The sequence below is a fragment of the Chinchilla lanigera genome, unplaced genomic scaffold, assembly GCF_000276665.1.
Source record: "Chinchilla lanigera isolate Chin_1 unplaced genomic scaffold, ChiLan1.0 scaffold00005, whole genome shotgun sequence".
NCBI lineage: Eukaryota > Metazoa > Chordata > Mammalia > Rodentia > Chinchillidae > Chinchilla > Chinchilla lanigera.
In genome coordinates, this window is record NW_004955406.1 from 12716975 (window position 1) to 12739001 (window position 22027).

Sequence of the window (22027 nt, forward strand, 5' to 3'; positions counted from 1 at the left end):
TTTCACAATTAAAATAAACACAAATTAGTACAAGAAAATAACCAGAATTTATAACTAGATTTCACTAGAAACAAACATCAAAGGCAAATACAGTGGTGTAGAAATAGTCAGTGTACAACAAATACAAATTTTTGTTATATCATGCAAGCAAAAATAGACTGGTTGAAATTGCAACTGCCCAAGCAACACTCGGGATAGTTCAATATGTAAACAAACACACTGCCCAAGTGACACTCGGATACACTGTTAAGTGGTTAAAATAGATCAGTGAATAAAATGGACAAATAAATAAGTATTGTAATAACATTCTAGAGAGGAGCATGGGGAGGGAAATGGAAAAGTCATGAAGAATATCAGAGCAGTATTGAAAAGCTCACTTTTTCATGATTGCGAGCTTCACTATTCAAACAAGTCTGTCAGTTTTTGCCCTATGTATTTTGAAGCAAACCTATGATTTTTTATTCATACAAATTTAGAATTTTTGGTAACTTTATAAAAAATCATTTTGTGACAGTACTCTTTAGTCTTACCTCATTTATTTCATCTGATGTTAATATAACTGTTCTACCTGACGTCTGTAGTATTTTCCCAGTACATCCTTTTAATGCCTTTTGCTATCAATCTTTCTTTGTTTCTTTTATAGTGGCATAGTTGGATTTATTTTTTAAATTTTAAAATAGTATTTGTTTTATTAGTACATGTGTGTAGTACATAACGTTGACGTGCCTCGTAGGAAGTTGGACAATGTATGTAACAGATCCCAGTTCCTCTTTTTCACCCTCTATTCCTCTCCTTCCTCACTCCTCCACCCCTCTCTTTGTCTTCTTCCATTTTCTGTGGTACGTGTTTGCAGGGGATAATGTCTACATTCCTGTGTAGGGTTGGAACATGTACACGACACATCCCAATTCCATGTTTTAATCCCTTATCTCTTCCCTCCTTCCATCTCTTGATCCCCTTCCTCTTTGAGAAAGATCTGTCTCCCTAAATCCTATTATCTATCCTTTATTTTGCTCTGTACTTTCGCTCTTGGTTTCTCATATGAGGGACATTTAAGCTTGCGTGTCTGACTTATTTCACGTAACACTATGGTGTCAAGGTGCATCCATTTTCCTACAAATGACCCCAGTTTATCTTTCCTTATGGCGGAGTAGTGCTCCATGGTGTGTAAATGCCACGCTTTCCTTATCCATTCATCTGTTGATGGACTATGGGATCCTTGCAATATTTACATATTACGAATTGTGCGGCTATAAACATGGGTATGACTACATCACTGTAAAATGATATCTCTGATTCTTTCAGGAAGATAGCTAGAAGAGGAACAGCTGGGTGATATGGAGTTTGTTATTGCGGTTTTTTGAGAAATCTCCATATTAATTTCTATAGTGGTTGTGCTAGTTTACATTCCCACCAACAGTTTAGAGTATTCCTTTTCCCCTGCAGCCTCTCTACCAATTATTATTATTTGGTTTTTTGATGGCCATTCTTCCTGGGATAAGATGGAATCTCAGTGTTAACTTGAATTTCTTTAATGTCCAGTGATGTTGAACATTTTTTCATGCATTATTGACCATTTGGACTTCTGTGAAGTATCTATTCACTTCTCTTGCCCATTTTTGATCGGGTCTTTCATTTTGGAGGGTCTAATTTTTCTGAGTTCTCTATGTATTCCAGATATGAATTGGTTAGTGTTTGCCTCTGCTGCTCTGTGCGGCTTCTCGCTCACATGTCAGCTCTCTCAGGTGGAGGCTGGGAGCTGCTAGGGGTCAGCTCTCTTGCGTTGGGCTGGGGTGACGCTCCTCTGGCATGGCTTTGTTCCCTCACTTGCAGAGAGCTTGGTCCTCTGGCCCAGGTCTGCTTTCTCTCCTGTATTTGTTTATTTTGTCAAAGGATATAAGATCCTTTTCTTTTAATTAGTGAGCTTAGCCCACTTAAATGGTTTGTTAGTACTTATTTATTTGAATTTTAATTTGAGCATCATATTTTATTCTTTATCTTGTCTTTTCTACTATTTTTTCTGCCCCACCCTCTTTTCCTTTAATTCAGTTTATTATACATTAGTTTGTGGTTATAAACTTCATTTTGATTATTTTAGGTAACCTTTTAATATTTTGATATTCATTGTTGACTTAAAGTTGGATGTTAGTCTTTGCCTTTCTACTCTTTCCGAAATGTTTTAAGACTCTTCAACGCTGATAAATCCCTCACGATTTTATATTGCTGTCAAAATTTAAATTCACCCTAAGTTTTCACTGTTTTAGTCAATATTATATTTAGCTCATATAAGCGACAGTTACTTACATTTACTGGCATGCTTGCTGATTTCTGTGTTAACTTCTCTTCTTGCATTCCCATATTTTATTTTGGTTCAATTTCTTCACACTAAAGTACTTCCTTAAATGTCCTCTGTGGTTACTACATGGTTGTAATTCTGATTGGCTTTTGTTTTTCTGAAAATGTTCTTATGTTGCCTCTCATTTCTGAGTAGTTCTTTAACTAGATATGAAAGTATTTTATCATTATTTTATCTCATCATGTTGGAGCTGTTATTTCCTTTACATTGTGGCTTTTTAGAAGTCAGCCATCACCTTAATTGTTATTACTTTCATAGATAATCTGTATTTTCTCAGTGATTTATTTTATGTTCTCGTTTCTTTCATATTCTGAAGTTTAAGTACAACCTGTTTGTGTGTGTGTGTGTGTGTGTGTGTGTGTGTGTGGTGCTTTATGTGTCTTGCATGGGATTCATTGCGTTTCTTAATTCTGAGGATTTATGATTTTCATAAATTATGAAAACTTTTGACTTTAATCTTTTTTCTAATTTTTCTTCTCTTCTAAAATTCCTAATAGACCCATAGTAGACATTTTATCTACCCTCTCTCTATCTATATATATGTATATAGTACTATATGTACTATATAGTACATATAGTGTCCCTTTATGCTTCACTGTGGTTTTACTATGTTTTTTCTAGTATTTTTCAGTTCACTAATACCCTCTTTCTCTTTGACCTGGGGAGGATGAACCAGGCAAGCATTTTTCTTTGCTAGTGGATTGATTCTTTTTCAATCTTTTTTTTCCCTGAAGATCTTTGGAGGGTTCTCCCCTTCATATAAATTCCACGGTGTTGTTTCTTGTTCTTTTATGAACATTAAAATCCAAGCCTTTTAGTTACTGCAACTGATGCCATAGGGTAGCAAAAATGGCAAAAGATGTCTTTTTCTCTTAATTTTTGAGTGGGGAGAGGAGGTATTAGGTATTTTGTTCACTCTCAAAGAGCTTAGGTGCTTAACATAAAGTTTTTCTTTAAAAAAAAAATCTAGATATCTTGTAGGAAGGAATTTTTCAATATTTCATTTTGCCCTCAAATTGAAATGAAGTGAGCTTTCTTTACCATTAGACCACAGAAATACAAAACAATGCTTCTGATTTCTGCTAGCGGTAAGGATTGTGATAATATGAACTGAAAGTCCAACTGAAGGCTCAGGATATGTACAGACATGGAAGTTTTACAACGCAGTTATAAAGAATGACCTTCCTCCCATTCTCCCATTTATTCTCTCTCTCTCTTTTTTTGTGACAGGGTCTCGCTCTGCAATTCAGGCTGGCCTTGAGCTCACTTTGTAGCCCAGGCTGGCATCAAACTCACAATGATCCTCCTGCCTCAGCCTCCCAAGTGCTGGGACTACAGGCATGTGCCACCACTCCCAGCTCCCCATTTATTCTCTCAACAAATAATTATTCTGTTATCTTGCAGAGTATCTAGTAAGCATTCTTCATCATCAGTCATGCAGGTCAATATTGGTACTGTAAATGAAATAAGAGATCTGACCTTACTTTGATTTTCAATCACAAGTGAACATCTTATAAGTCTATTTTTCACTGATTTTATCACAGAAAATATAAGAAATTAGCAAAGAAATAAAAAAAGAACAGAGTCTGTTTAGGAGATTATGATATGTGAAATAATTGGTTTATAACCACATTACTTGGTAGTGTGAACCATTCTAGAATTCAAGCGCTGAAGTAGCAGAGGATGTAGGATTCAGCCACAGTCATAGAATGGGAGTCATAGCAGGTGACTCTCATAAGGCCATGGTATGGAATGATGCAGAGCAAACAGAAAGGATGATCCCAGACAGGGAGCAGTTTTGATCAGAGCAAATAGTGGGAAACATTTCTTAATCTGTTGCCAAATTCTTCTGATAAGAAGCTAATTTCAATGGCAAAGTGAGCCCTAGAATACAAATACTGTGCTGTTGTTTCCATGGAGTTTATTGAACTGAACTTAACCATGTAACTTTACTTATTGTAATACTCTGCTAGCGGGTAAACCATGCATATATCTAAAGCTTTCATGCTTACCAAGATTCCATGACCTGTTCTTAAATTATATGCTTTTCAGTACTTACATTGATTCTGAGGTTATTTTCCCAATTTTTTTTTCCCCTGAGGCAGCACTGTATGGGAAAGAAAGCATTTTCCTTCCTTGCCTTGAGATGTCTTTATCTTTGATAAGTTGGAAGATTTTCTAAATGTCTCTGTCGCGTTGCATGTTTTATCCCTCTGTTCCATGACCATGCATTGGATCGATGTATTTATTCACTCAAGGAAAGCGTGTGCAGGGAAGTAACTTGGGTTAAGAGGTTTGATGTAAACATCAGCGTTGGCAGTAAAGTAGGTGTAACATACGGCTTTCATGGGTTTCCGGAGACTGTAGACATCGTCTTGTTTGTCCTTCTTTCCTTACATGTGAAGGAGCTAACATCTGCAACACTTAAATGCCTTCACCATATCAGAACCACAACTGGAACCCAAGTCTAATGTCTCCACATCCAGAGCTCCTTCTGATACCAAAGTTTCAACATTAACTATGAGAAATGAACAGGAATTCCACTTATGGCTTTAATTGGAATTGCTCCTAAGAGAGCAGCAGTGAAGAGGTTTTAAATTTCTTTGAGCAGGCATTTAAGTTTGCTGTTGAGTCTTACAAATTTCCATGGAATGCTTTTAGGTTCATTTTTAAAGCTTTGCATGGAACTGACCAGTACTCCTGCTGCAGTTCCTGAAAAACTGCTTGAGACATTGCTGTTTGTATTGCAGCATTATTCCTGAGAGCTCATCCAGCTCCAATTCAGCTTTCCACTATAAAGTTTGAAACAGTCACTCTGTGGCTCTCCTCCACAGGTGTGTGGGAACTGATACATTTAACATCCTTTTTAAAAAAGCCTTCAGTGTCCTGGTGAATTAAGCCTACAGTGACCTGGTGATCTTTATGAGTTTGGTGACCAGATTTTTTGACCCATTCTAAAGAGTGTTTCAGTGCTAAGGGTCTTGTAAATGGAAGGATTTGTTACTAGTGCAGAGACTTCAGAGCTTGAGGAGAGTGAATTTCACACCCCACCTGATAGCCTATGTAAACTCCAGGTAAGAATATGCATTCCTGAGGCCCTCTCTGGGCCTTTCCAACATGGCATCTTAGATGCCCAGGGAGACTGATCCAATCTGTTACAGTACTTTGTTCTCATATTCATTGTATCACTTGAAGTTATAAAGGTTAAATCTAAGTTAAAAGATTCTTCAATTTTGTTGTGGCATAGTCTAAACCAAGGATTGGAGTACCCCCCACCCCGCCCCCGTTTTTGTTCCATTTGATTTTGTTAGAAATGCCGCATTTGCTCTGGTGGAATGCCTAGATAATGGCCTAGCTGTGCTGGTCTTTGCTCTCCCCAGGCAGGCCTTCAGTTTTAAGGTCATGCTAAGGCCCATTTGGTCCCAGGTATGTCCGCCCTGGCAGCCAGCAGAGATCTGTTTCTGTCCAGGGGGTTTCTAGGGCAGTCACACGGTATTTTCTAAGCACTCCTTGGGGTTGTCAAACTTTGTTTTCTTTTAAAATAAGTCATTCTTTTTTTGACACTGCTGTGTAGCTTCAACTCAGGATATGGTTTGTCAATATGACCGAGTGTTTCAGTCCACCTCCTCCTCTCTTTTCCTACAGAAAATGATTTTAGGATGTTTCACTACTCCACTTAGTCCCCAGCACATTGCTGACACTCAATAAATGTCAAATAACGCTGTGAGGTAGGAGTACATGCTCGCTAGGTGTTCTGGAAAGAACGGCTCTTTATTCTCATTGTTGAGCAGGCTTTTTTTCCACTTGTTAGCTACAGAGGAATTGGAGTCAGGTTTTCCTTATGTTCGCCTTTATGGCTATGTTTCCAAATTAAGACACTCTCAGAATTTATATTGTTTGGAAAAGTGTTTAATTAAGCAAATACACTGGGCAGAAGGTGACATACAAGGCCTTGTCTAAAGCTTCATGTCTTCCATGGATGTGGCTGAGTGTCAACTCTATATTGAAAAGGAACCAGTTACTTTTCCATAAATAGGGAAGGCAGACGCTCATTTATAGGAATTTCAGTAGGTAAAAGAATACTGTCTTCTGGACTAGGAAATAAAATATTGTGCAAGAAAGCCATCGTAATGAAGCCTTTGTATGGAACATAAGCAAGACACCTGGAAAAAATAGTTTATTTTTATCCCACTGTTGTTGAAATAATGTTAAAAACATTACTTCTAGCTTCACAGACTATTGAATTGTTTATCTTCTGAGTACTATGATTCAAGATTTTCCTGTGTCGTATGAAGTTTTAGTCATAAACAGTTTCCCAGTCTGCATGGAGCAATGAAATTATATACGTTACCCTACTTTTTCCCATGAAGTGTGGGCTGGTCCTCTATCCAGGAAGGGATGGTGCCGTTTGACTACCTGGTGGAGGAAAAAAGGAAATCGGTTTGAGAGTAGAAGCTCTTTGTCTCGTCCACTTGGCCTGTACAGTTCTTATAGTTCTTTATAAATTTCCTGTAATTTCATGTATGACATAAAGGTTTGTTTTTCCCCAGGCTTCTTTTATTCTCTCTGTCTGTCTGTCTGTCTGTCTGTAAATCCACTGTATGTGAGGCCATCTATATCTGATGATCAAAGGAGAACACAAGTAGCTGATAGTAACCAGGTGTCAGTAGTGTCCCTGTGAGAAGCAGTTTTAAGACATAGGGTGGGTTATATATGTAGACATTTTTTAACACCTTGTGCTTCTTTCTGGTTTTAAAATAGGTTAAATTAATGAAAATGTAACTATGAATTTGGTATTTCTCTCTACTGCTAGGCTACTTTTCCTGAGGGACAGGCTGCTTGTCTTGTTCATTACTTTATCTTTTTTTTTTTTTTTTTTGGTTTTTCTTCGGTACCGGGAACCGTACTCACGACCTTGCGCTTGCCAGGCAGGCGCTTTGCCGCTGAGCTAAATCCCCAGCCCTCATTACTTTATCTTGAGGGCCTAACCTAGTTCTTGGTGACTGGAACACGCAATATTATGAGAAAATGAATGGATGGAGGCTATCTTTTCCCCTCTGCTTTTTGGAGAAGATACAAATAATGTTAATTGCTAATAAAAAATTAATCGCCATATAATTTCTAGAGGCCTAGTGCCTTAGATCCAAGTGAGCTGAAAATGGAAATAGAGATTAAAACTTAGAGGAAATAGTTTGAAGACAAGAGGAAATCTTTCATTTCAAAAGAACTTGAGAATTTTCAATTATATATGAACTATATAAATGGATATTGTCTGAATTAAGTAACACAGAATTCCATGACATTGTCTATTAAAGAAAAAAAGTATACTTTTATTATAAATTGTCTCAACTTGTTCTCATATTTTTTCTATTATTCAAAATTGCTGTGTACAAATCTATAGAAAGAATTCTAAATCTTCACTTGTTTGGCTCTAGCAAACTATTACCCAATGTCAGGTTTTTTATTGTTTATAGAGTTTTTAAAAGTTAAGAAGGAGAACCAAAAGATAGCATGTTTAAGTCTCTATTCCTAAGTTCTCATTCTTTTATTTTCTGTTAGAACTATTAAGTTTTCATGAGTCAGACCGATTTAAGGAATTTTGCAGTTATTGATTGTGAGTTCACAATAGGAAAGTAATGTTTATTTCCCTCTATAAATCTGGAAAGAGAAATCCTGTGTTTTTCCTTACTGAGACACTGGATAGGAGTATTTATTTAGCATGTCAATAAAAGAACATTTGGTATCTTAAAGCTCTTAAACTCAAATCTTTGAACTAGACTTTTCTGCTTTTGTGTCTGTTCCCTTCCTTTATTCCAGTCTCTCTGGTGCAAACATATTTGCTGTCATATGGTTCTGATCCCGTGCAGTACAATAGTTTTTCATTTTTTGCTACTGCATCTTTTCCCTTTATAAGCATCTCTCTGGTTGTGAAAGGGCACCATTAGGAAATCCTACATACACCAGAGAGGACAGGGACAATGTTTTCGATGGGGAACCTGGAGAGAGTTGGACTGGCGAACCAAAATGATCTGCCCATGTGATTTATTCGACTCACCAACGATACAAAGACAGAAATCGAATATGATCTGGTGAAATTTTTGCGAACTGAGTCTGTGACAATTGATTTCATAGCTAAGATAAATTCTCATGAAAGGCAACATAATTGCTTGAATATGAAATGCCTGTGGCTTGAAGCAATCAATTTAAATTCTTCTCTTATTGGTTTTCGAATTAAACTCTGAAATGAAATAGGAGTATGATGTTCTACTTGGACGACTCTTTCTGCCTTTTCTGAGAGAAAAAATACCAAGTTTGTGCTTTTCGACTTTTTCAAATGACATAAAAGACTTTGGAAGGATTCTTCATGCTTAAAACACCTGCACACAGCCCATACCCACTTTTCTGGGGGAATTAGGCATTGCTCTCCTCACGAGCCTTTCTGTATTTCAAATAAAGGGATTTGTAGAACAGAATCGGCAACTGAGATTCAGTTTCTTTCTTCCCCAGGATTTAAACTAGAGTTGTATCTGAAGCCATTCGTAGTGCCAGGAGGGATTTTGGTCAAAGTGTTTGAGGCATTAATGTTCAGGAGGTTTTCATCCAAAGACCGTGTTGATGAATGAGTCCAACACGGCTGTGTAAAGTTCAAGAACAAAAAGAAATTATGTCCTTCACAGTAAGTTTACTTTTCTTCTAGGATTTCAGAACACATTGCCCTCTCCCCACCTATTTCCCGGAACAACTATTTGCTGATGGGCAATCCCCTCCCCCACTGCCCTCTTCAGATAAACACTGTGGCTTGGGACTGAAGTGTGCCTCCATTTGGGGATCATAAAACAGCCCAGCTGCTGCTCATTAATGATAGAGGAGCAATCACCAGTTGCAAACATACCTCAGAAAAATATATGACTGGCTCTAAAACATAGTCTTTAAGTGAGACACTGCAGTGGTAAGTTGCAGAAGTCTGACAGATCCTCATTCCACCTTAAAAGAAATGGTTTTGATCCAGTATCTTTAAACATGTGATGGTTTATAATTAAAATGTTTTGCCAGTCTTTGTTAAACATTGGGCTTTTCTTTTCTTTTTCTTTTTCTTTTCTTTTTTTTTTTTTTTTAAACTCATTGGTTATGCTAAAAAACTGATTCAAAATATTAACAAGTTTGTCTCAGGCTTTTAGTTTAAAGAGTGAGTTTACTTCTGGGTATTTATGATAAGGATAGAATTAAAGTGAATTCGTGCTAAGCTTCCTTTCAGGCAGGGTGGTGCTGGTTTTGTGATAGCCCCGCTTACCCACCCCCCAAGGTCTAGGCCAGCTGAGAGCCAGCCGAGGGCTCAGGCATTTCAGTCAACAAGCTAGGGAGAAGAGCTCTTAAGAAACGAATAAGCAGGGTTGTGAAAATTTTCCCTAGCTGGGTCTAGCCTGAAGGAAATTTCTAAACACCCAAATTTCTTTGGCAGTCTAAGAGGCCTCCCAAGAACAAAAATAAAGAAAACTAAGTACATATTTTACTGACCACTAGAATAATCAGGTTTTTAGGGATGACCTATAGGATATTGTAAAACAGTCTGCCTGTTAAAAAAAAAAAAAAAGAATGACATCCAATAGGAAAATAAATAGAAAAAGTTCAAAGAGGCTTATTCTTCAAATCTGTTGCTATTTAAATCCAGTTGCAATTGAATAATGTATCCACGACACTCTGGCAGACACAGTATTTTCCATTAGCCCCAGTGTTACCTTACACTACTCTGACATTATTAAAGCAGTAATACTTGCCTAGAATTTCTTGAGTTTGAAAAAGGAAGAAAGACCTGAAGTAATACTTAGACTTATGATGCTATATGATGATCACCGAGCTAACCCCAATCCTAGTCTCCAGAACATTAATTTTAAACCTAACTTTTAAAAATTTCAATTACCAATCAGGATTTTTTTCATGACTTAACACTGTATGTGTAATGTATTTTTTATTTTTCTTCCATTGACTTACAGGAGAACCACCTTGTCCATAAAGAATGTCCTTAGTGGCTATTCCTGTTGAAAGAAAATGCTATGAATATTTGAACTAAATATCTTGCATATAAATTACGTTATTTTGCTTCAGTTTCCTGCATTCAGAGGGAAACGATTTACTGGCATGTGTAATTAATTTTAATTAACACACAGCCTTAGCAAAGGGAAATGACACGGCACAAGTTTTGGTAGAAAATGTTAGTCACACTCTGCAGCTAACTCTGAGCAGATGCATGGTTTCATAAAGAAAATATTTGCAAATTCTAACTGTAGTGAGTTTCCCTCCTTCCTTTTCTTTTTCTAATTTTGAAACTGCTTATATTTACCTCTTAGAATTTGGAGAAAGTATTGCGCATATAAAGGAACAGTTTCCTAAAAATGCAACTGTAGAAAGCAGTTTTGCCTATTCAGACTGTTTGTGTTAAATTCATACTTCACTCAAATCTTTCATAGGAATAGTATGAGTGATATGTGCCTTACAGTATTAGATAATAACCCTAAACTCCTGTTAACACTGTAACATGATTTTGCTTTAGAAAAATAGATAAGTGCTTGCAACTCAGTTATTATGTTAGTGCACTAAGATAGTTAAAAATGTCTGCATTTTGGTAATCACCTGTAAATATAAAAATAGATTGGGTATGTAAGATCTGTATCAAAGACTCAGTTTTTTTTTGGTCTGAAGACCTCATTCCACTCTACAAAATACTGAAGACTTCAAAGAGCTTTTGTATGTGAGGATTGTATGGATTACATCAGGAATGTAAGCCCATTATGAGCCCATTCACTTCACACTGTTACTTAAAATCGACCAGAGTGAGAATGTTATACTACAAAAAGTGGCAAATGCTACTCATCATAGCTTTTTCTCCCCCAGAAAGAAAATTGTTAAGCATTTGTTGGTAATCCATCATTTGTATCCATTTATGTTAATTTGAAATTGGGTTATTACTGTTTTTTAAATGAATTAATGAAAGAATATTTAAAATTTTTTCATTTTTAATTTGTTTTCAATGGAAAAATGCTTTAAAATCATTGGGAAGAGTGGCATTGTTTCTACAATTTTTGCGAATCTCTTTAATGTGTGGTTTAATAGAAGACAGCTGTATTTTCATATCTGCTTCTGCATTCAATCTGCTGCAACATGTTGTTTTGGTTGAAATGTATGAACAAACTCTGGCCTCACACAGATAATGTAGTTAGGAAGGGGAAGAGTGTTTTAGTAATCTGAAAAGGTAGGTTTCTCTCTTTGATACCTCACCCAAACCTGACAAGTGATAGTTTCTTAAGGATCACTTGCCTTGTAGAATCTAAAAATCACACCAGTGCTCTTTTCATATTCTACTACATTAATCCATTGGTCTGTTGTGCACTTTAAATGGATGTTTTCTTTGGAGGGATTTTGTTACATTGTATATTTGTCACTTGGGAAACACTGGTCACTGATTTGTGCATAGCTTTCAAATGTTCATATATTTCTTTATATTATGTTTATAAATTGCCTTCATTAATATTACTACCAATCCATCAGAAAAGGGGACTCTCAAAACCATGGAGGCAGATATGTTTTCCAAAATCTTACTGCCAAACTTAATTATTGGCAATAAATAGTGCCAGCAGTTTTACTTAAAATGATAGGCCCATTGTGTTTATTTCTGAGGAAAGGTCTGCTCAAAACTCAAGTTTTGGTAACCATAGGTTAACTGTTAGTCTTTCCAGCAAAAATAGAATCCCTGGAAACAGGCAGCTGATACTGCTTATATCTCACTAGCACATGTGCCTTGATACAGACAATCAATATAAGATGCAGCAGAAGAGCCCTGTGTATTTCCCATTTTATATGATATAGAATATTAAATGTTAATGCAGATATTGATTTGTTAGTATTGGATTATCTAGAATATATTAATCTATGTTAAAATATAATCTATAGATTCAATATTATATTTCATCAGGATATCCTCAAGTAAAACTAGCTTTTTTCTTTTTGAACTCTGAGTGGCAACGATCAGAAGCACAGCTCTGTGATATTGCCTTGATTGATGCTAAGATACCCGCTGGGTTTCTGTATAGTGCAAATATTAACACTTTTGTTGCACAATAAACTGTAACATTCCAAAAACATATTCAACACTCTTGATATGCTAGTAACATTTGTGATTGCTGATAAGCAATCATAAAAATAAAGATCCTCAAGGATTAGTACCAACACCAGACAAATATAATGAAGTCTCGTCATTCTTTAGATTTGTTCATTTTAAGACGAAAGTACAATTCTGTGGGTAAGGTTTTTAGTTGATGTTTTATGGTAGCAACTAAATCGTTAATTACAAGAGTACAGTAGATCTCTGTAAATCTTTAATTACAGAGTAGGCAAGTCATTCTGTTTATTGGAAAGTGATGGTAGTTTCTTTTTTACTGACTTTTTTATTCAGCAGACTCTCAGCAATGTGAACTAAACAAAGCTTTATTGGCCTTTCAACTGCAGTTTATGCTTTCCCAAACAGGGCACTACAGAGACTTATCCTGTAAGCTACTTCCAGGTCTTTTTCACTCTTATTTTCAAAACTCAGACAAGCAACATTTAGCTTTGAAAACTACATCCACCTTTAAATTTTTGATTGGTTTTTTAAAAAAAAATTCCAATAATTGTTAACGGGCACTATAATGCTATTCAAAAGTGTTTAGCTGTATAAGACAAGAAGGTAAATTAAAAACATCTATAAATTCAAGGAAGCAGTACCAACTTACATCCTATTTTTATTTTTTATTTAGAATTTAGCACTGTTTCTTTGCTTTCAACCCCTTCCTTGAGGAGGCGGAGGACTCCTAGACATGGCATCTTACCTTCTTCAGCATCTTTCTATGTAGCTGTTGGAGATCCAGATGAAGAAAGTTAATCTTCACATCTGCCTTTTTTTACAATTTTTTTTTATTTTACAGAGAAGAGAAAATAAGACAACAACAACCAAGACAAAACCAAACAACACAAAAACAATAAAAATGATACAGAATTTCAAAACAAAGTGATAGGAAGTTAACAATGGTTGTTATATTACATATTGTTATCTTCAATGAAGTTGCTCACATTACCAGATACAAGAATACAAGATTGATCAAACAATTAAAGAGAATAAAAATTAATTTAAAAAACCTTAGAAAAGATACAGAGTTTCACTGGTTAAGATAGTAGGGATTCAACGTGATTGTTATATTGCAAATTATTGTCTTCAAATTAGTTCTTCATATTACCAGATATAATCATGCAAAATTGATCAGAAAAAGAAAAATTTAGGCATTAACTGTTCATTTCAATTTAAACCAATAGCCATCAGCAGCACAATTATCCCAGCTATCCTTATATATCCATATATATTTTTCCCTTTCTCCTTTCCTTCTTTTCTCCTTTCCCTCATCCCAATTGTCATATCTGCCCTTTTTAAACCAAAGAGCCATCCTGAGACATAAGAAAGATATTGTAAATAAGTTTTGCTTTGTTTTAGAATTGTTAAATTCTAAATAAGTACATTTCAGATAAAAATTTTAAATTTAGAAAAAATATTTTTTCTAATACAAAGACATACACTTCTCATGTATGTAATTAACATACACATAGCCACCAGACTAACTTTAGGATTTCAAATAATGATTTATTGGGTGATAATGAGATTGCAAACCATAGCGTAAATGAAAGTACCTATGAAGAGCACATATGTAGTAAGAGAAAATGAGTTAATCTCTGAAAATACACATATCTACCTTTGAAAATTCTAGAAAATATGAGCTAAAACAAGTTTACCTTCCATTAATTGTCCAAGAAATGGTATCCTCACATATCATGTGACTTTTGGAAACAGCTATGTATATTCATAACAGAAAGAAAGGACAGAAGGCAAATCAGTGTGATGAAAACAGTTTTGACCTTGAGAACCCCCTGAAAGCGTTTTGGAAACTCCTGAAAATCTTGAGAACCATAGAGGTCCCAAGCCAGCACTCTGAGGACTGTTAATCTACACTGTTTTGAAATGGTAGTTAAGGAATACACAAAAGAATCATTTAATGGTCTCTCATCAGTTTAAGGATTAGTTCCATGCTATTATGGGGATGCTTATAGCATAAGTTAGATGAATTAAGAATCCATTGATTACCAAATTGGATGTTTCCATGTCCTCTATGCACCATCTTAAAGCAGATGGGGAAGTCAGAAGAAATCTAAAAAAATCAAACTCATTTTAGGTCAAATTGATAGAAGGAGTTTTCTTTGCAAAAAAACTATATCAGTCTTCTCTTGTGTATCCTCTCAAATAAAAAACAAAAGCAGTGACAGACTTTACAGAGTATTTGTTTACTCCCTTAGTCCTCTTTGAATGATGGTTTGGATGAAGACAGGTGCCAGGGAGAGAAATCCAATCACTTGGGGTTTCATAGGAGGTAAGAATGGGGGGAGTGTGTTGGTTTCTGAGAAGTACATGTGGGTATGAAGATAAGACTATGGAAGGTTTCCCTATGTCTTCATCATTTTTTTGTCACTGGAACACAATATCTGACACTCACACCCACAATTTAATGGAGAAGAGAAGCTTATTTTAACTTACATTTTCATGGTCACCTGGCTATAAGTCAAGAAGAGCACGGTGGAAGAGACTGACAGAGGAAAGCTTCCCACAACATGGCAGTCAGAAGCAAGAGTGAAGGAAAGAGCTGTGGAGGGAGATACATTCTTTCAGGTCACTGCCTCCCACCACACACACACTGACCTTCCTCTTCTGATTAGGGTTACCTCCTAACAGCACATGCAGCTATGGATTTATCAGTAGATTAAGCTACTTATCAGTCTAGCATTCCTATGATTCAGTCACCTTCCAAAAGCTCAACTCCTGTGAGTCTTTTAGAAGACATTCCAGATCCAATTCATAACATTCTACTCCTGACCACCATAAGAATTTTAGACAGCTCTTTATGCAAAATGCATTTAGTCCATCTCTAAGAGTCACAAAACAGTTTCAACAGTGCTGAAAAGACCAAGTCCAGTGTTTCTTCTGAGACGCAAGGCAAACTCTTAGCCGTGAGCCCCTGTAAAAATCAAAAAGCAAGTTAAACACTTTCAACATAAAATGGTACAGGGTAAACATTACCATTACAAAAGAGAGAATAGGGGAATAAAAAGGAATGGGACCAATGCACCCCAAACTTCACAGGGCAAATGCTAATTCCTGTAGTTCTCTATGTCCAACTCTCAGAGCAAGTTGTGGCAATATGTGAGCTCCATTCCCACAGTGCTGCTAATTTTAGCCCACATGACCTCTCCTTTAGGCTTTGCTCACTGCCTGGGGTTTCCTCAGCAGGTGTTCCATGTTCCTGACTTGTCCAAATTCCTGGGACCTCCACTGTACTTTCAGCTTCACTGACAGCTTCATATATTGCCCTTTCAGGGGCACAGGCCTGGCTTCCCAGTTGCTTTTTTTTAAAAATAAACTCTGGCTAAAAGCCTCCATGACCCCATAAATCTTGCATTCTGTATACCTGAAAAAACAGCACCATGTGGATGGCACCAAGGTCTGCCAACGTCTTGAGTAGTAATTGGGCTCCCTTGGATTGTGACTGCAGAGGCTTCTGATAGTCTGGATTGCTAAGAACTGTGAACCAAATTCCAGGGATCAGATGCCCTAGGTGGCCTTTTCTGGAACAGGACAGTTTTCTTCTCAAATAAAAGCTTTATAACTGTACTTTTAGCCTTGCTTTTTCCTGAGATGCCCTCAAGGCATCTTTTCTATGGCTCTAATGTGACGTACTTGACTTCATTTTTTCATTGGTTTATTTTTGGGTTTTTTTTGGAGTGGGGAGACAGGGTCTCACTATGTAGTTCAGGCTGGCCTCAAACTCTTGGCAATCCTCCTGCTTCAGCCTCCTGGGTCCTGGGATTATAGGCATGTGTCACCACACTGTCTGTAATTTTAATGCTTCATTTTAATGCTAATCTTTTTAACAGGTATGCTCTTCTTTGCCACAACCCTGAAGGCACTTCCTTGATGGCAAAAATGAAAACTTTCTAAGTTTTCTAAATTAGTTTTTTGCTCCTATTTGTCAGTGTAGATCTGATTCTCAACTACTAGCAGTATACATGCCACAGCCTAAACCTTGGGCTGCCTTGAAACTTCCTCTGCTAGATTAATTAGTTTGTGTCCCTTGATCTCAAACTCGTGAAAAATATAGACAAAATTTCTTCCAGAGTATAACACACATGGTCTTTGGTTCAACTGCTAATGGAGTCCTTGTTAACAACTGCAACCTCCAGACTTTGATCTTTACTGTGTACATTGCTGTCAGCACTCTAGTCTTCTGTGGTCTAGACAGAATTTCCCATCAATCTTGGGTTACTCTGCTTATAGCTTTCTATAGCTTCCCTAGCCAGCACCCAAACCCTTCTAAACTCTTCCTATAATGCTAATTCCAAAGGCTTCTAAACCAAATAGTCAAGTATAGTCATGGCAATTATCCCATTTTTCTGTTACCAAAGTCTGTTTTAATCACTTTCTCACCACTGGTACATCATATCTGATATCAGTGACTTCAAGAAGGAAAGCTTTGTTTTGTCTCACATTTTCAATCCACAGTCAGCTGGCTCCAAGGCAGGAAGGACACAGTGGAAGGGTCTGGTGGAGGAAACCTGTTCATATCATGGCAGCCAGGAAACAGAGCATGAAGGGAGGAGCCAAGAAGGGAGAGATACCCTTCCAGGTCATCCTCCCACCCCCGTCCCCCAGTGACCTGCCTGTTCCAATCAGGCCCCCCTCCTGACAGCACATTCAGCTATGGACTCATTAGGGGATTAACTGATGGATGAGTATGTTGTCCCCATGATCTAATTACCTTCCAAAAGTCCAATTGCTTGACACATATGTCTTTTGAGGGACATTCCAAATCCAAACTATAATACCTTACCAAGAAATGCACACATCCCATGCTCTCTAATTCTGTGCAAAGGAAAGAAATAGGGCCTCAGTCTCAAATGAGAGAGCCACTCCGGTAGTCTAGAGTAAAGCTATCATGTATGTTCTTTCATCCTTTTTTCCTTCATTCCTTCTTCCTTCCCTTTCTTCTTTTCTTACTCCCTTTCTTTTCACCGTGGTGGAGCTGAGAAGCAGTGGAAGACAGGGAATATTGAACTCTTTTGAGAAGGATGTTTATAGTAAATTCTATCTATACAAAGGATTATCTGATTATACCCTTCATTGTGAAGCAAAACCATCAGAAATGTACAGAGAATTTCCCTAAAGCACCACTTTTCAAACTTTTTGTGTTTTTTTTTTTAATTTCCAAGTTCACTTGTACATGGTCCTGTTGTACACATGAACAGTACACAACTTGCACACATATGATTTACCTTCTGAGTTCAGCAACACTCAGACTGTCTAAAACTCACTTAAGAAGACCATCCATTGATCACAGGATGGATGTTGATAACAGTGTCAAATTGCTATATGAGCTTCTATCTGTTTATTCTCAGTTTCTGTACTTATGTCTTTGCAGACTGGTAAATGAGCAATCCTGGAACCTGTAATACTACTCTAATATTGCTCTATATTGGCCATCACAGATATAAAGTTGATTTTGCTGGACATACTGCCCAGTCAAAGTTAATTGTTCCTACACAGTGATCTGTGATATGTGCAGTTGTTGCTAGGTAACAAATAGACTAGTTACAGTTGTGTGGGACCAATAGGTAGCATTATCTAAAGTATACGTCATTTACATTGCATAGGTTACTGTGCACAATCCAGACTCTTTGGCTTTTCATAAAAAATAGAAAATGATACTAAGTTACTCACTAGATCAAATCACATTTAACTATGCCTCTATATTGACAGAAGCTATCATGAATATTTACAAAGTAAGAATATGCAGACTCATAATTTTTCAGCAAAATTATTTTATTCTTAGTTATATAAAGCTTAATCTAATTTTCTTCTTTCATCTGGAGAATATTTGAATTTTCTTGTCATGATACACATCTACCCCTTCATAGTGGCTTCTTTCCATCCCTGAATTAATTAATTAATTAATAAGAAAAAACCAACTTGAAAATTATGCAGTTGCTGATGTTTCAGCTTTCCCATCCCCAAAGCCAGGTAGCCTAATTGACCAGTTATTATAAGATATATTTATTTACATCCATACTTCTTCTTAAGTAATACTTCTCCACTAGACCATTGTATGTTTAATTTGGCAAAAATTATGAAAAGGATGAAACCTGTCTGATGGAGTTTATGTATTCATTCTGTATTGCCTTTCCAGAGACCTGAATTAGTAATGTGTAAAACTAACTCAGAAAAAAATTTCAACCCATCATCACGAAGAAGTTCTTCTGAATATTTTATATATTATATGTGTGCATCAGTCAGTGTTCACTAGTGGAACAAAATATACACAAATTTACAAGGTAGGTTCTCAATGGCTGCCTACAGAGTTAGGTGTGAAAGAATGCAAAAGGGCCATCTGGGTGCTGGTGATCCAAAGGATCAAAAGTCAAAAGCTTGAGCTCACTGCAGAGCCCCTTGAGAATCTGTATCAGGGAATCAAAGGATCTTCACGGCAAAGCTAAAGAATGTGTACTTGAAGTCTGGAGATGGACGTCCAAGGCAAAGGTGAAGACTGGAACTCCTCCAAAGAAACAGAAGTTCGTTCACTGTGAGATTCAAAATATTCACTGCATCTTCTTTTGTACAGGTGTCTAGGAAACTGTCTGGAGAAAGTAGGTTGAGAATGGAAATTATCCAACTGGACTGAGCACCCCTTGTGTGTTAGACTGAGTGGTAAAGGCTAATGTGTGCACAGATGGGTCTTGATTTCTGCATTCATGGCTCTTGAAGCATACTGGAAAGAGTGTATACTTCTGTCAGAAGAGAAGTAGCTTTGGTCAGTTGCATAGTATGACAAATAAGATTTCTCAGGATTCTAATTTCTTCAAGCCCCAGAATTCAAACTAGTCTCAACATCTATATAAAGAATCACATTTTATAAGACTTTGGTAGTGAACAAGAACATGACAGACTATTGCAGTGTGGGAAAACAGGAGGTGTTATAGAGATTTAATTTTAAAGGAAAATGATCCAAACTCTGCATAGACTACTCTTGGATTCTGGTTAGGTGTAGTGTGTTAAAAAGACCTTGGAGCCTCTCTGGGCTACTTCCAAATCTATAGTGTATTGATGTAGTCAAGTAAACATCACTGATAATGGAAAAGTATGGTGCTTTCTATCCTAGAGCACTGTATTTTAAAAATTTCTCAACCAATTGCAAGAAAAATTATAATGTAGCTAGAAAAGCTACTATAGGTGAATATCAAAATAACTAGTGAGGTAAGAGAATTACCTTTTGTGACCATAGCAAAAAGATTGGGATGTCTCATTCTGAAAAGATGAGTGATGTTTTCAATATTTTAATGTTATTAGATTCTATGACTATGGTTTTCCCGTATGAAATTGTCAATTACTAGAAAAAAACCTTGGTTAAAAATGCAGATTGCCCTGCAGTTCTTTTAATTATAGATTTAGATCACATTAGCTCTGAGAAGTGGTACAGATGCTTCTCAAGCAACTTATGTAAAATTATGACTACATTATAAGTGAAACTGTTCCTTAGAAAGCATCTCTGAGTTCAGACACTGATTGCAAGAAAAACTTTCTTGCCTTTCCTAATGTTTCCTATAATCTCTCACACATATGGAACACAGCTGCAGTGAAACCTAGATTGGATCCAGAATTACACTTTTTTGTAGTCCATTCAAACTACTGGAGAATTAATATCTATTTTCTTAGATATGTAAATAACTCTTTGCCTAAAGTCAGTATTCCTAGTGTTTTTTTTTAATTTACTAATAATGCTAAATATGAACCACAACTCATGGCTCACAACCCCTGTAAAGGGCTTTTAGCATTTCACAATAGGTAATATTTAGAATTGCCTTCAGAGAAGTGTTCACTACTCATTCCTTGATGAGCTGAGTAAGTGCTTCTGATTCACCAGTTCTTTTCCTCGTGAAGATCCCTGCTGACTCCTGCCTTGTATTAATAATCAGGAGCATCAGGTTGTGTCTTATTCCATAAGGGTAGTAACTCAGCTTGTGTCTCATTGTACCACTGACTTCACAGACTTTAGAGTTGTGTGATGTTTCCACAATACACCGAACACATGCTAACTAGAAAAGAATCCAGCAGACTACAGTGATTGACTTAATTTGGAAGTTAAAATATTCTTTTTCTGGTAGTTTCTATTATCACTCGGAGTTGTCCTGGGATATGAGATCAGTCTCCCCATGTTTAACCCCAGGGAGTTAGACCAACTATTTCCCGGTGCTGAAATTTTCTTTGCTTATTTTCACTAGCAATCTGGTTTTATAAACATAACCCAGCCAGACTCTATGTCATTTTCCTCCTTGCAGTGTAGGAAATGAATGAGTGAGTGTGCGTGTTGTGAAAAGAACTGATGCTTCATCACCTTTCAAGGGTATAATTCATTTGCAAGAAAGCTTGGGAAAAGTAATTTCATATTGGGCTGAAAAATGATTTGGAACATTTTTTGAAAGTTCTTTTCAATACACAGATGTGTATAGTAAAATTTACTTTAAATTTGTGAACTTAAAAATATCTAATTGAGTAGATTTGGTTAGTAGTCTAGTCTACCCAAGCAGACTCCTTTAGGTGTCTGCCTAGGCAGAGTGTGCTGGTGTAGGGGTATTTATATGAATTAATTATCTAGCATGTGTGCTAGATACACACTTATATTGCTAGTGTCAATCTTGATTTCCATTTACATTGCTGGTGTCAATCTTGATTTTCAGTGAGACCCTAAATCTTAATTCAGAATTATTGTGAAAACATTAAGACATTGCCTTTGCTCTATCTGTGTGCTGCTGATCTGCAACTTACACAGCCAGCTCCTCCAGAGCTTCAAATCTGAATGCAGTCTCCTGCCTACTAACCCCGGACTAAATCTGAACTCATTTACCCACCGAGACACACCCCTTCTCCAGTCTCCTCCTTGTTCGTGCCGGAAACTTAGGTTCTCCCTCAATTCCATCCTTATCTTCACTTTCTACAACAGGCTGCTCAGGCATGTATGGCTCTTCCTTGAGTTCGCATTTAGAATTTGATCTTTTCTTTCCGACCATTCCCCAGGCCTGCACGTCTCTGGATTCCTCCTCTTGACTGTCCTTTCTACTCTCGCGACTCTGCAGTTACTCTGTTCTTCATGCAGCAACCAGAGGGGTATTTCCAAAGTTCATCAGAATATATCACATACCTCTGCTTAGATGCTTCTCATGAAAAAAGCCAAATTTACTTTCAGAGCTGACAGGGTCCTCCATTATCTGGCTTCTGGCTGCTTGTCTGAATTTGTTCCCCACTGATCCCCATTGTTCATGCACCCTGCCCCAGTGGTACTCTCCTGTTCACTATCTTTTTTCTTTTCTTTTCTTTTCTCTTTTCTTTTTTCTTTTTTTTTCCTTTCCTTTCCTTTCCTTTCCTTTCCTTTCCTTTCCTTTCCTTTCCTTTCCCTTCTCCTCTCCTGTCCTGTCCTCTCCTCTCCTCTCTTCTCTCCTCTCTTCTCCTCTCCTCTCCTCTTCTCTCCTCTCCTCTCCTCTCCTCTCCTCTCCTCTCCT

The 22027-nt window shown here is 36.9% G+C and overlaps 1 protein-coding gene across 5 annotated transcripts in view; it reads left to right on the top strand.

The window, feature by feature from the left end:
• The window catches only part of Dnm3 (dynamin 3), a 535700-nt gene that overhangs the window by 371492 nt on the left and 142181 nt on the right, over positions 1 to 22027 (top strand). The gene's annotated exons all lie outside the window — the stretch shown is intronic.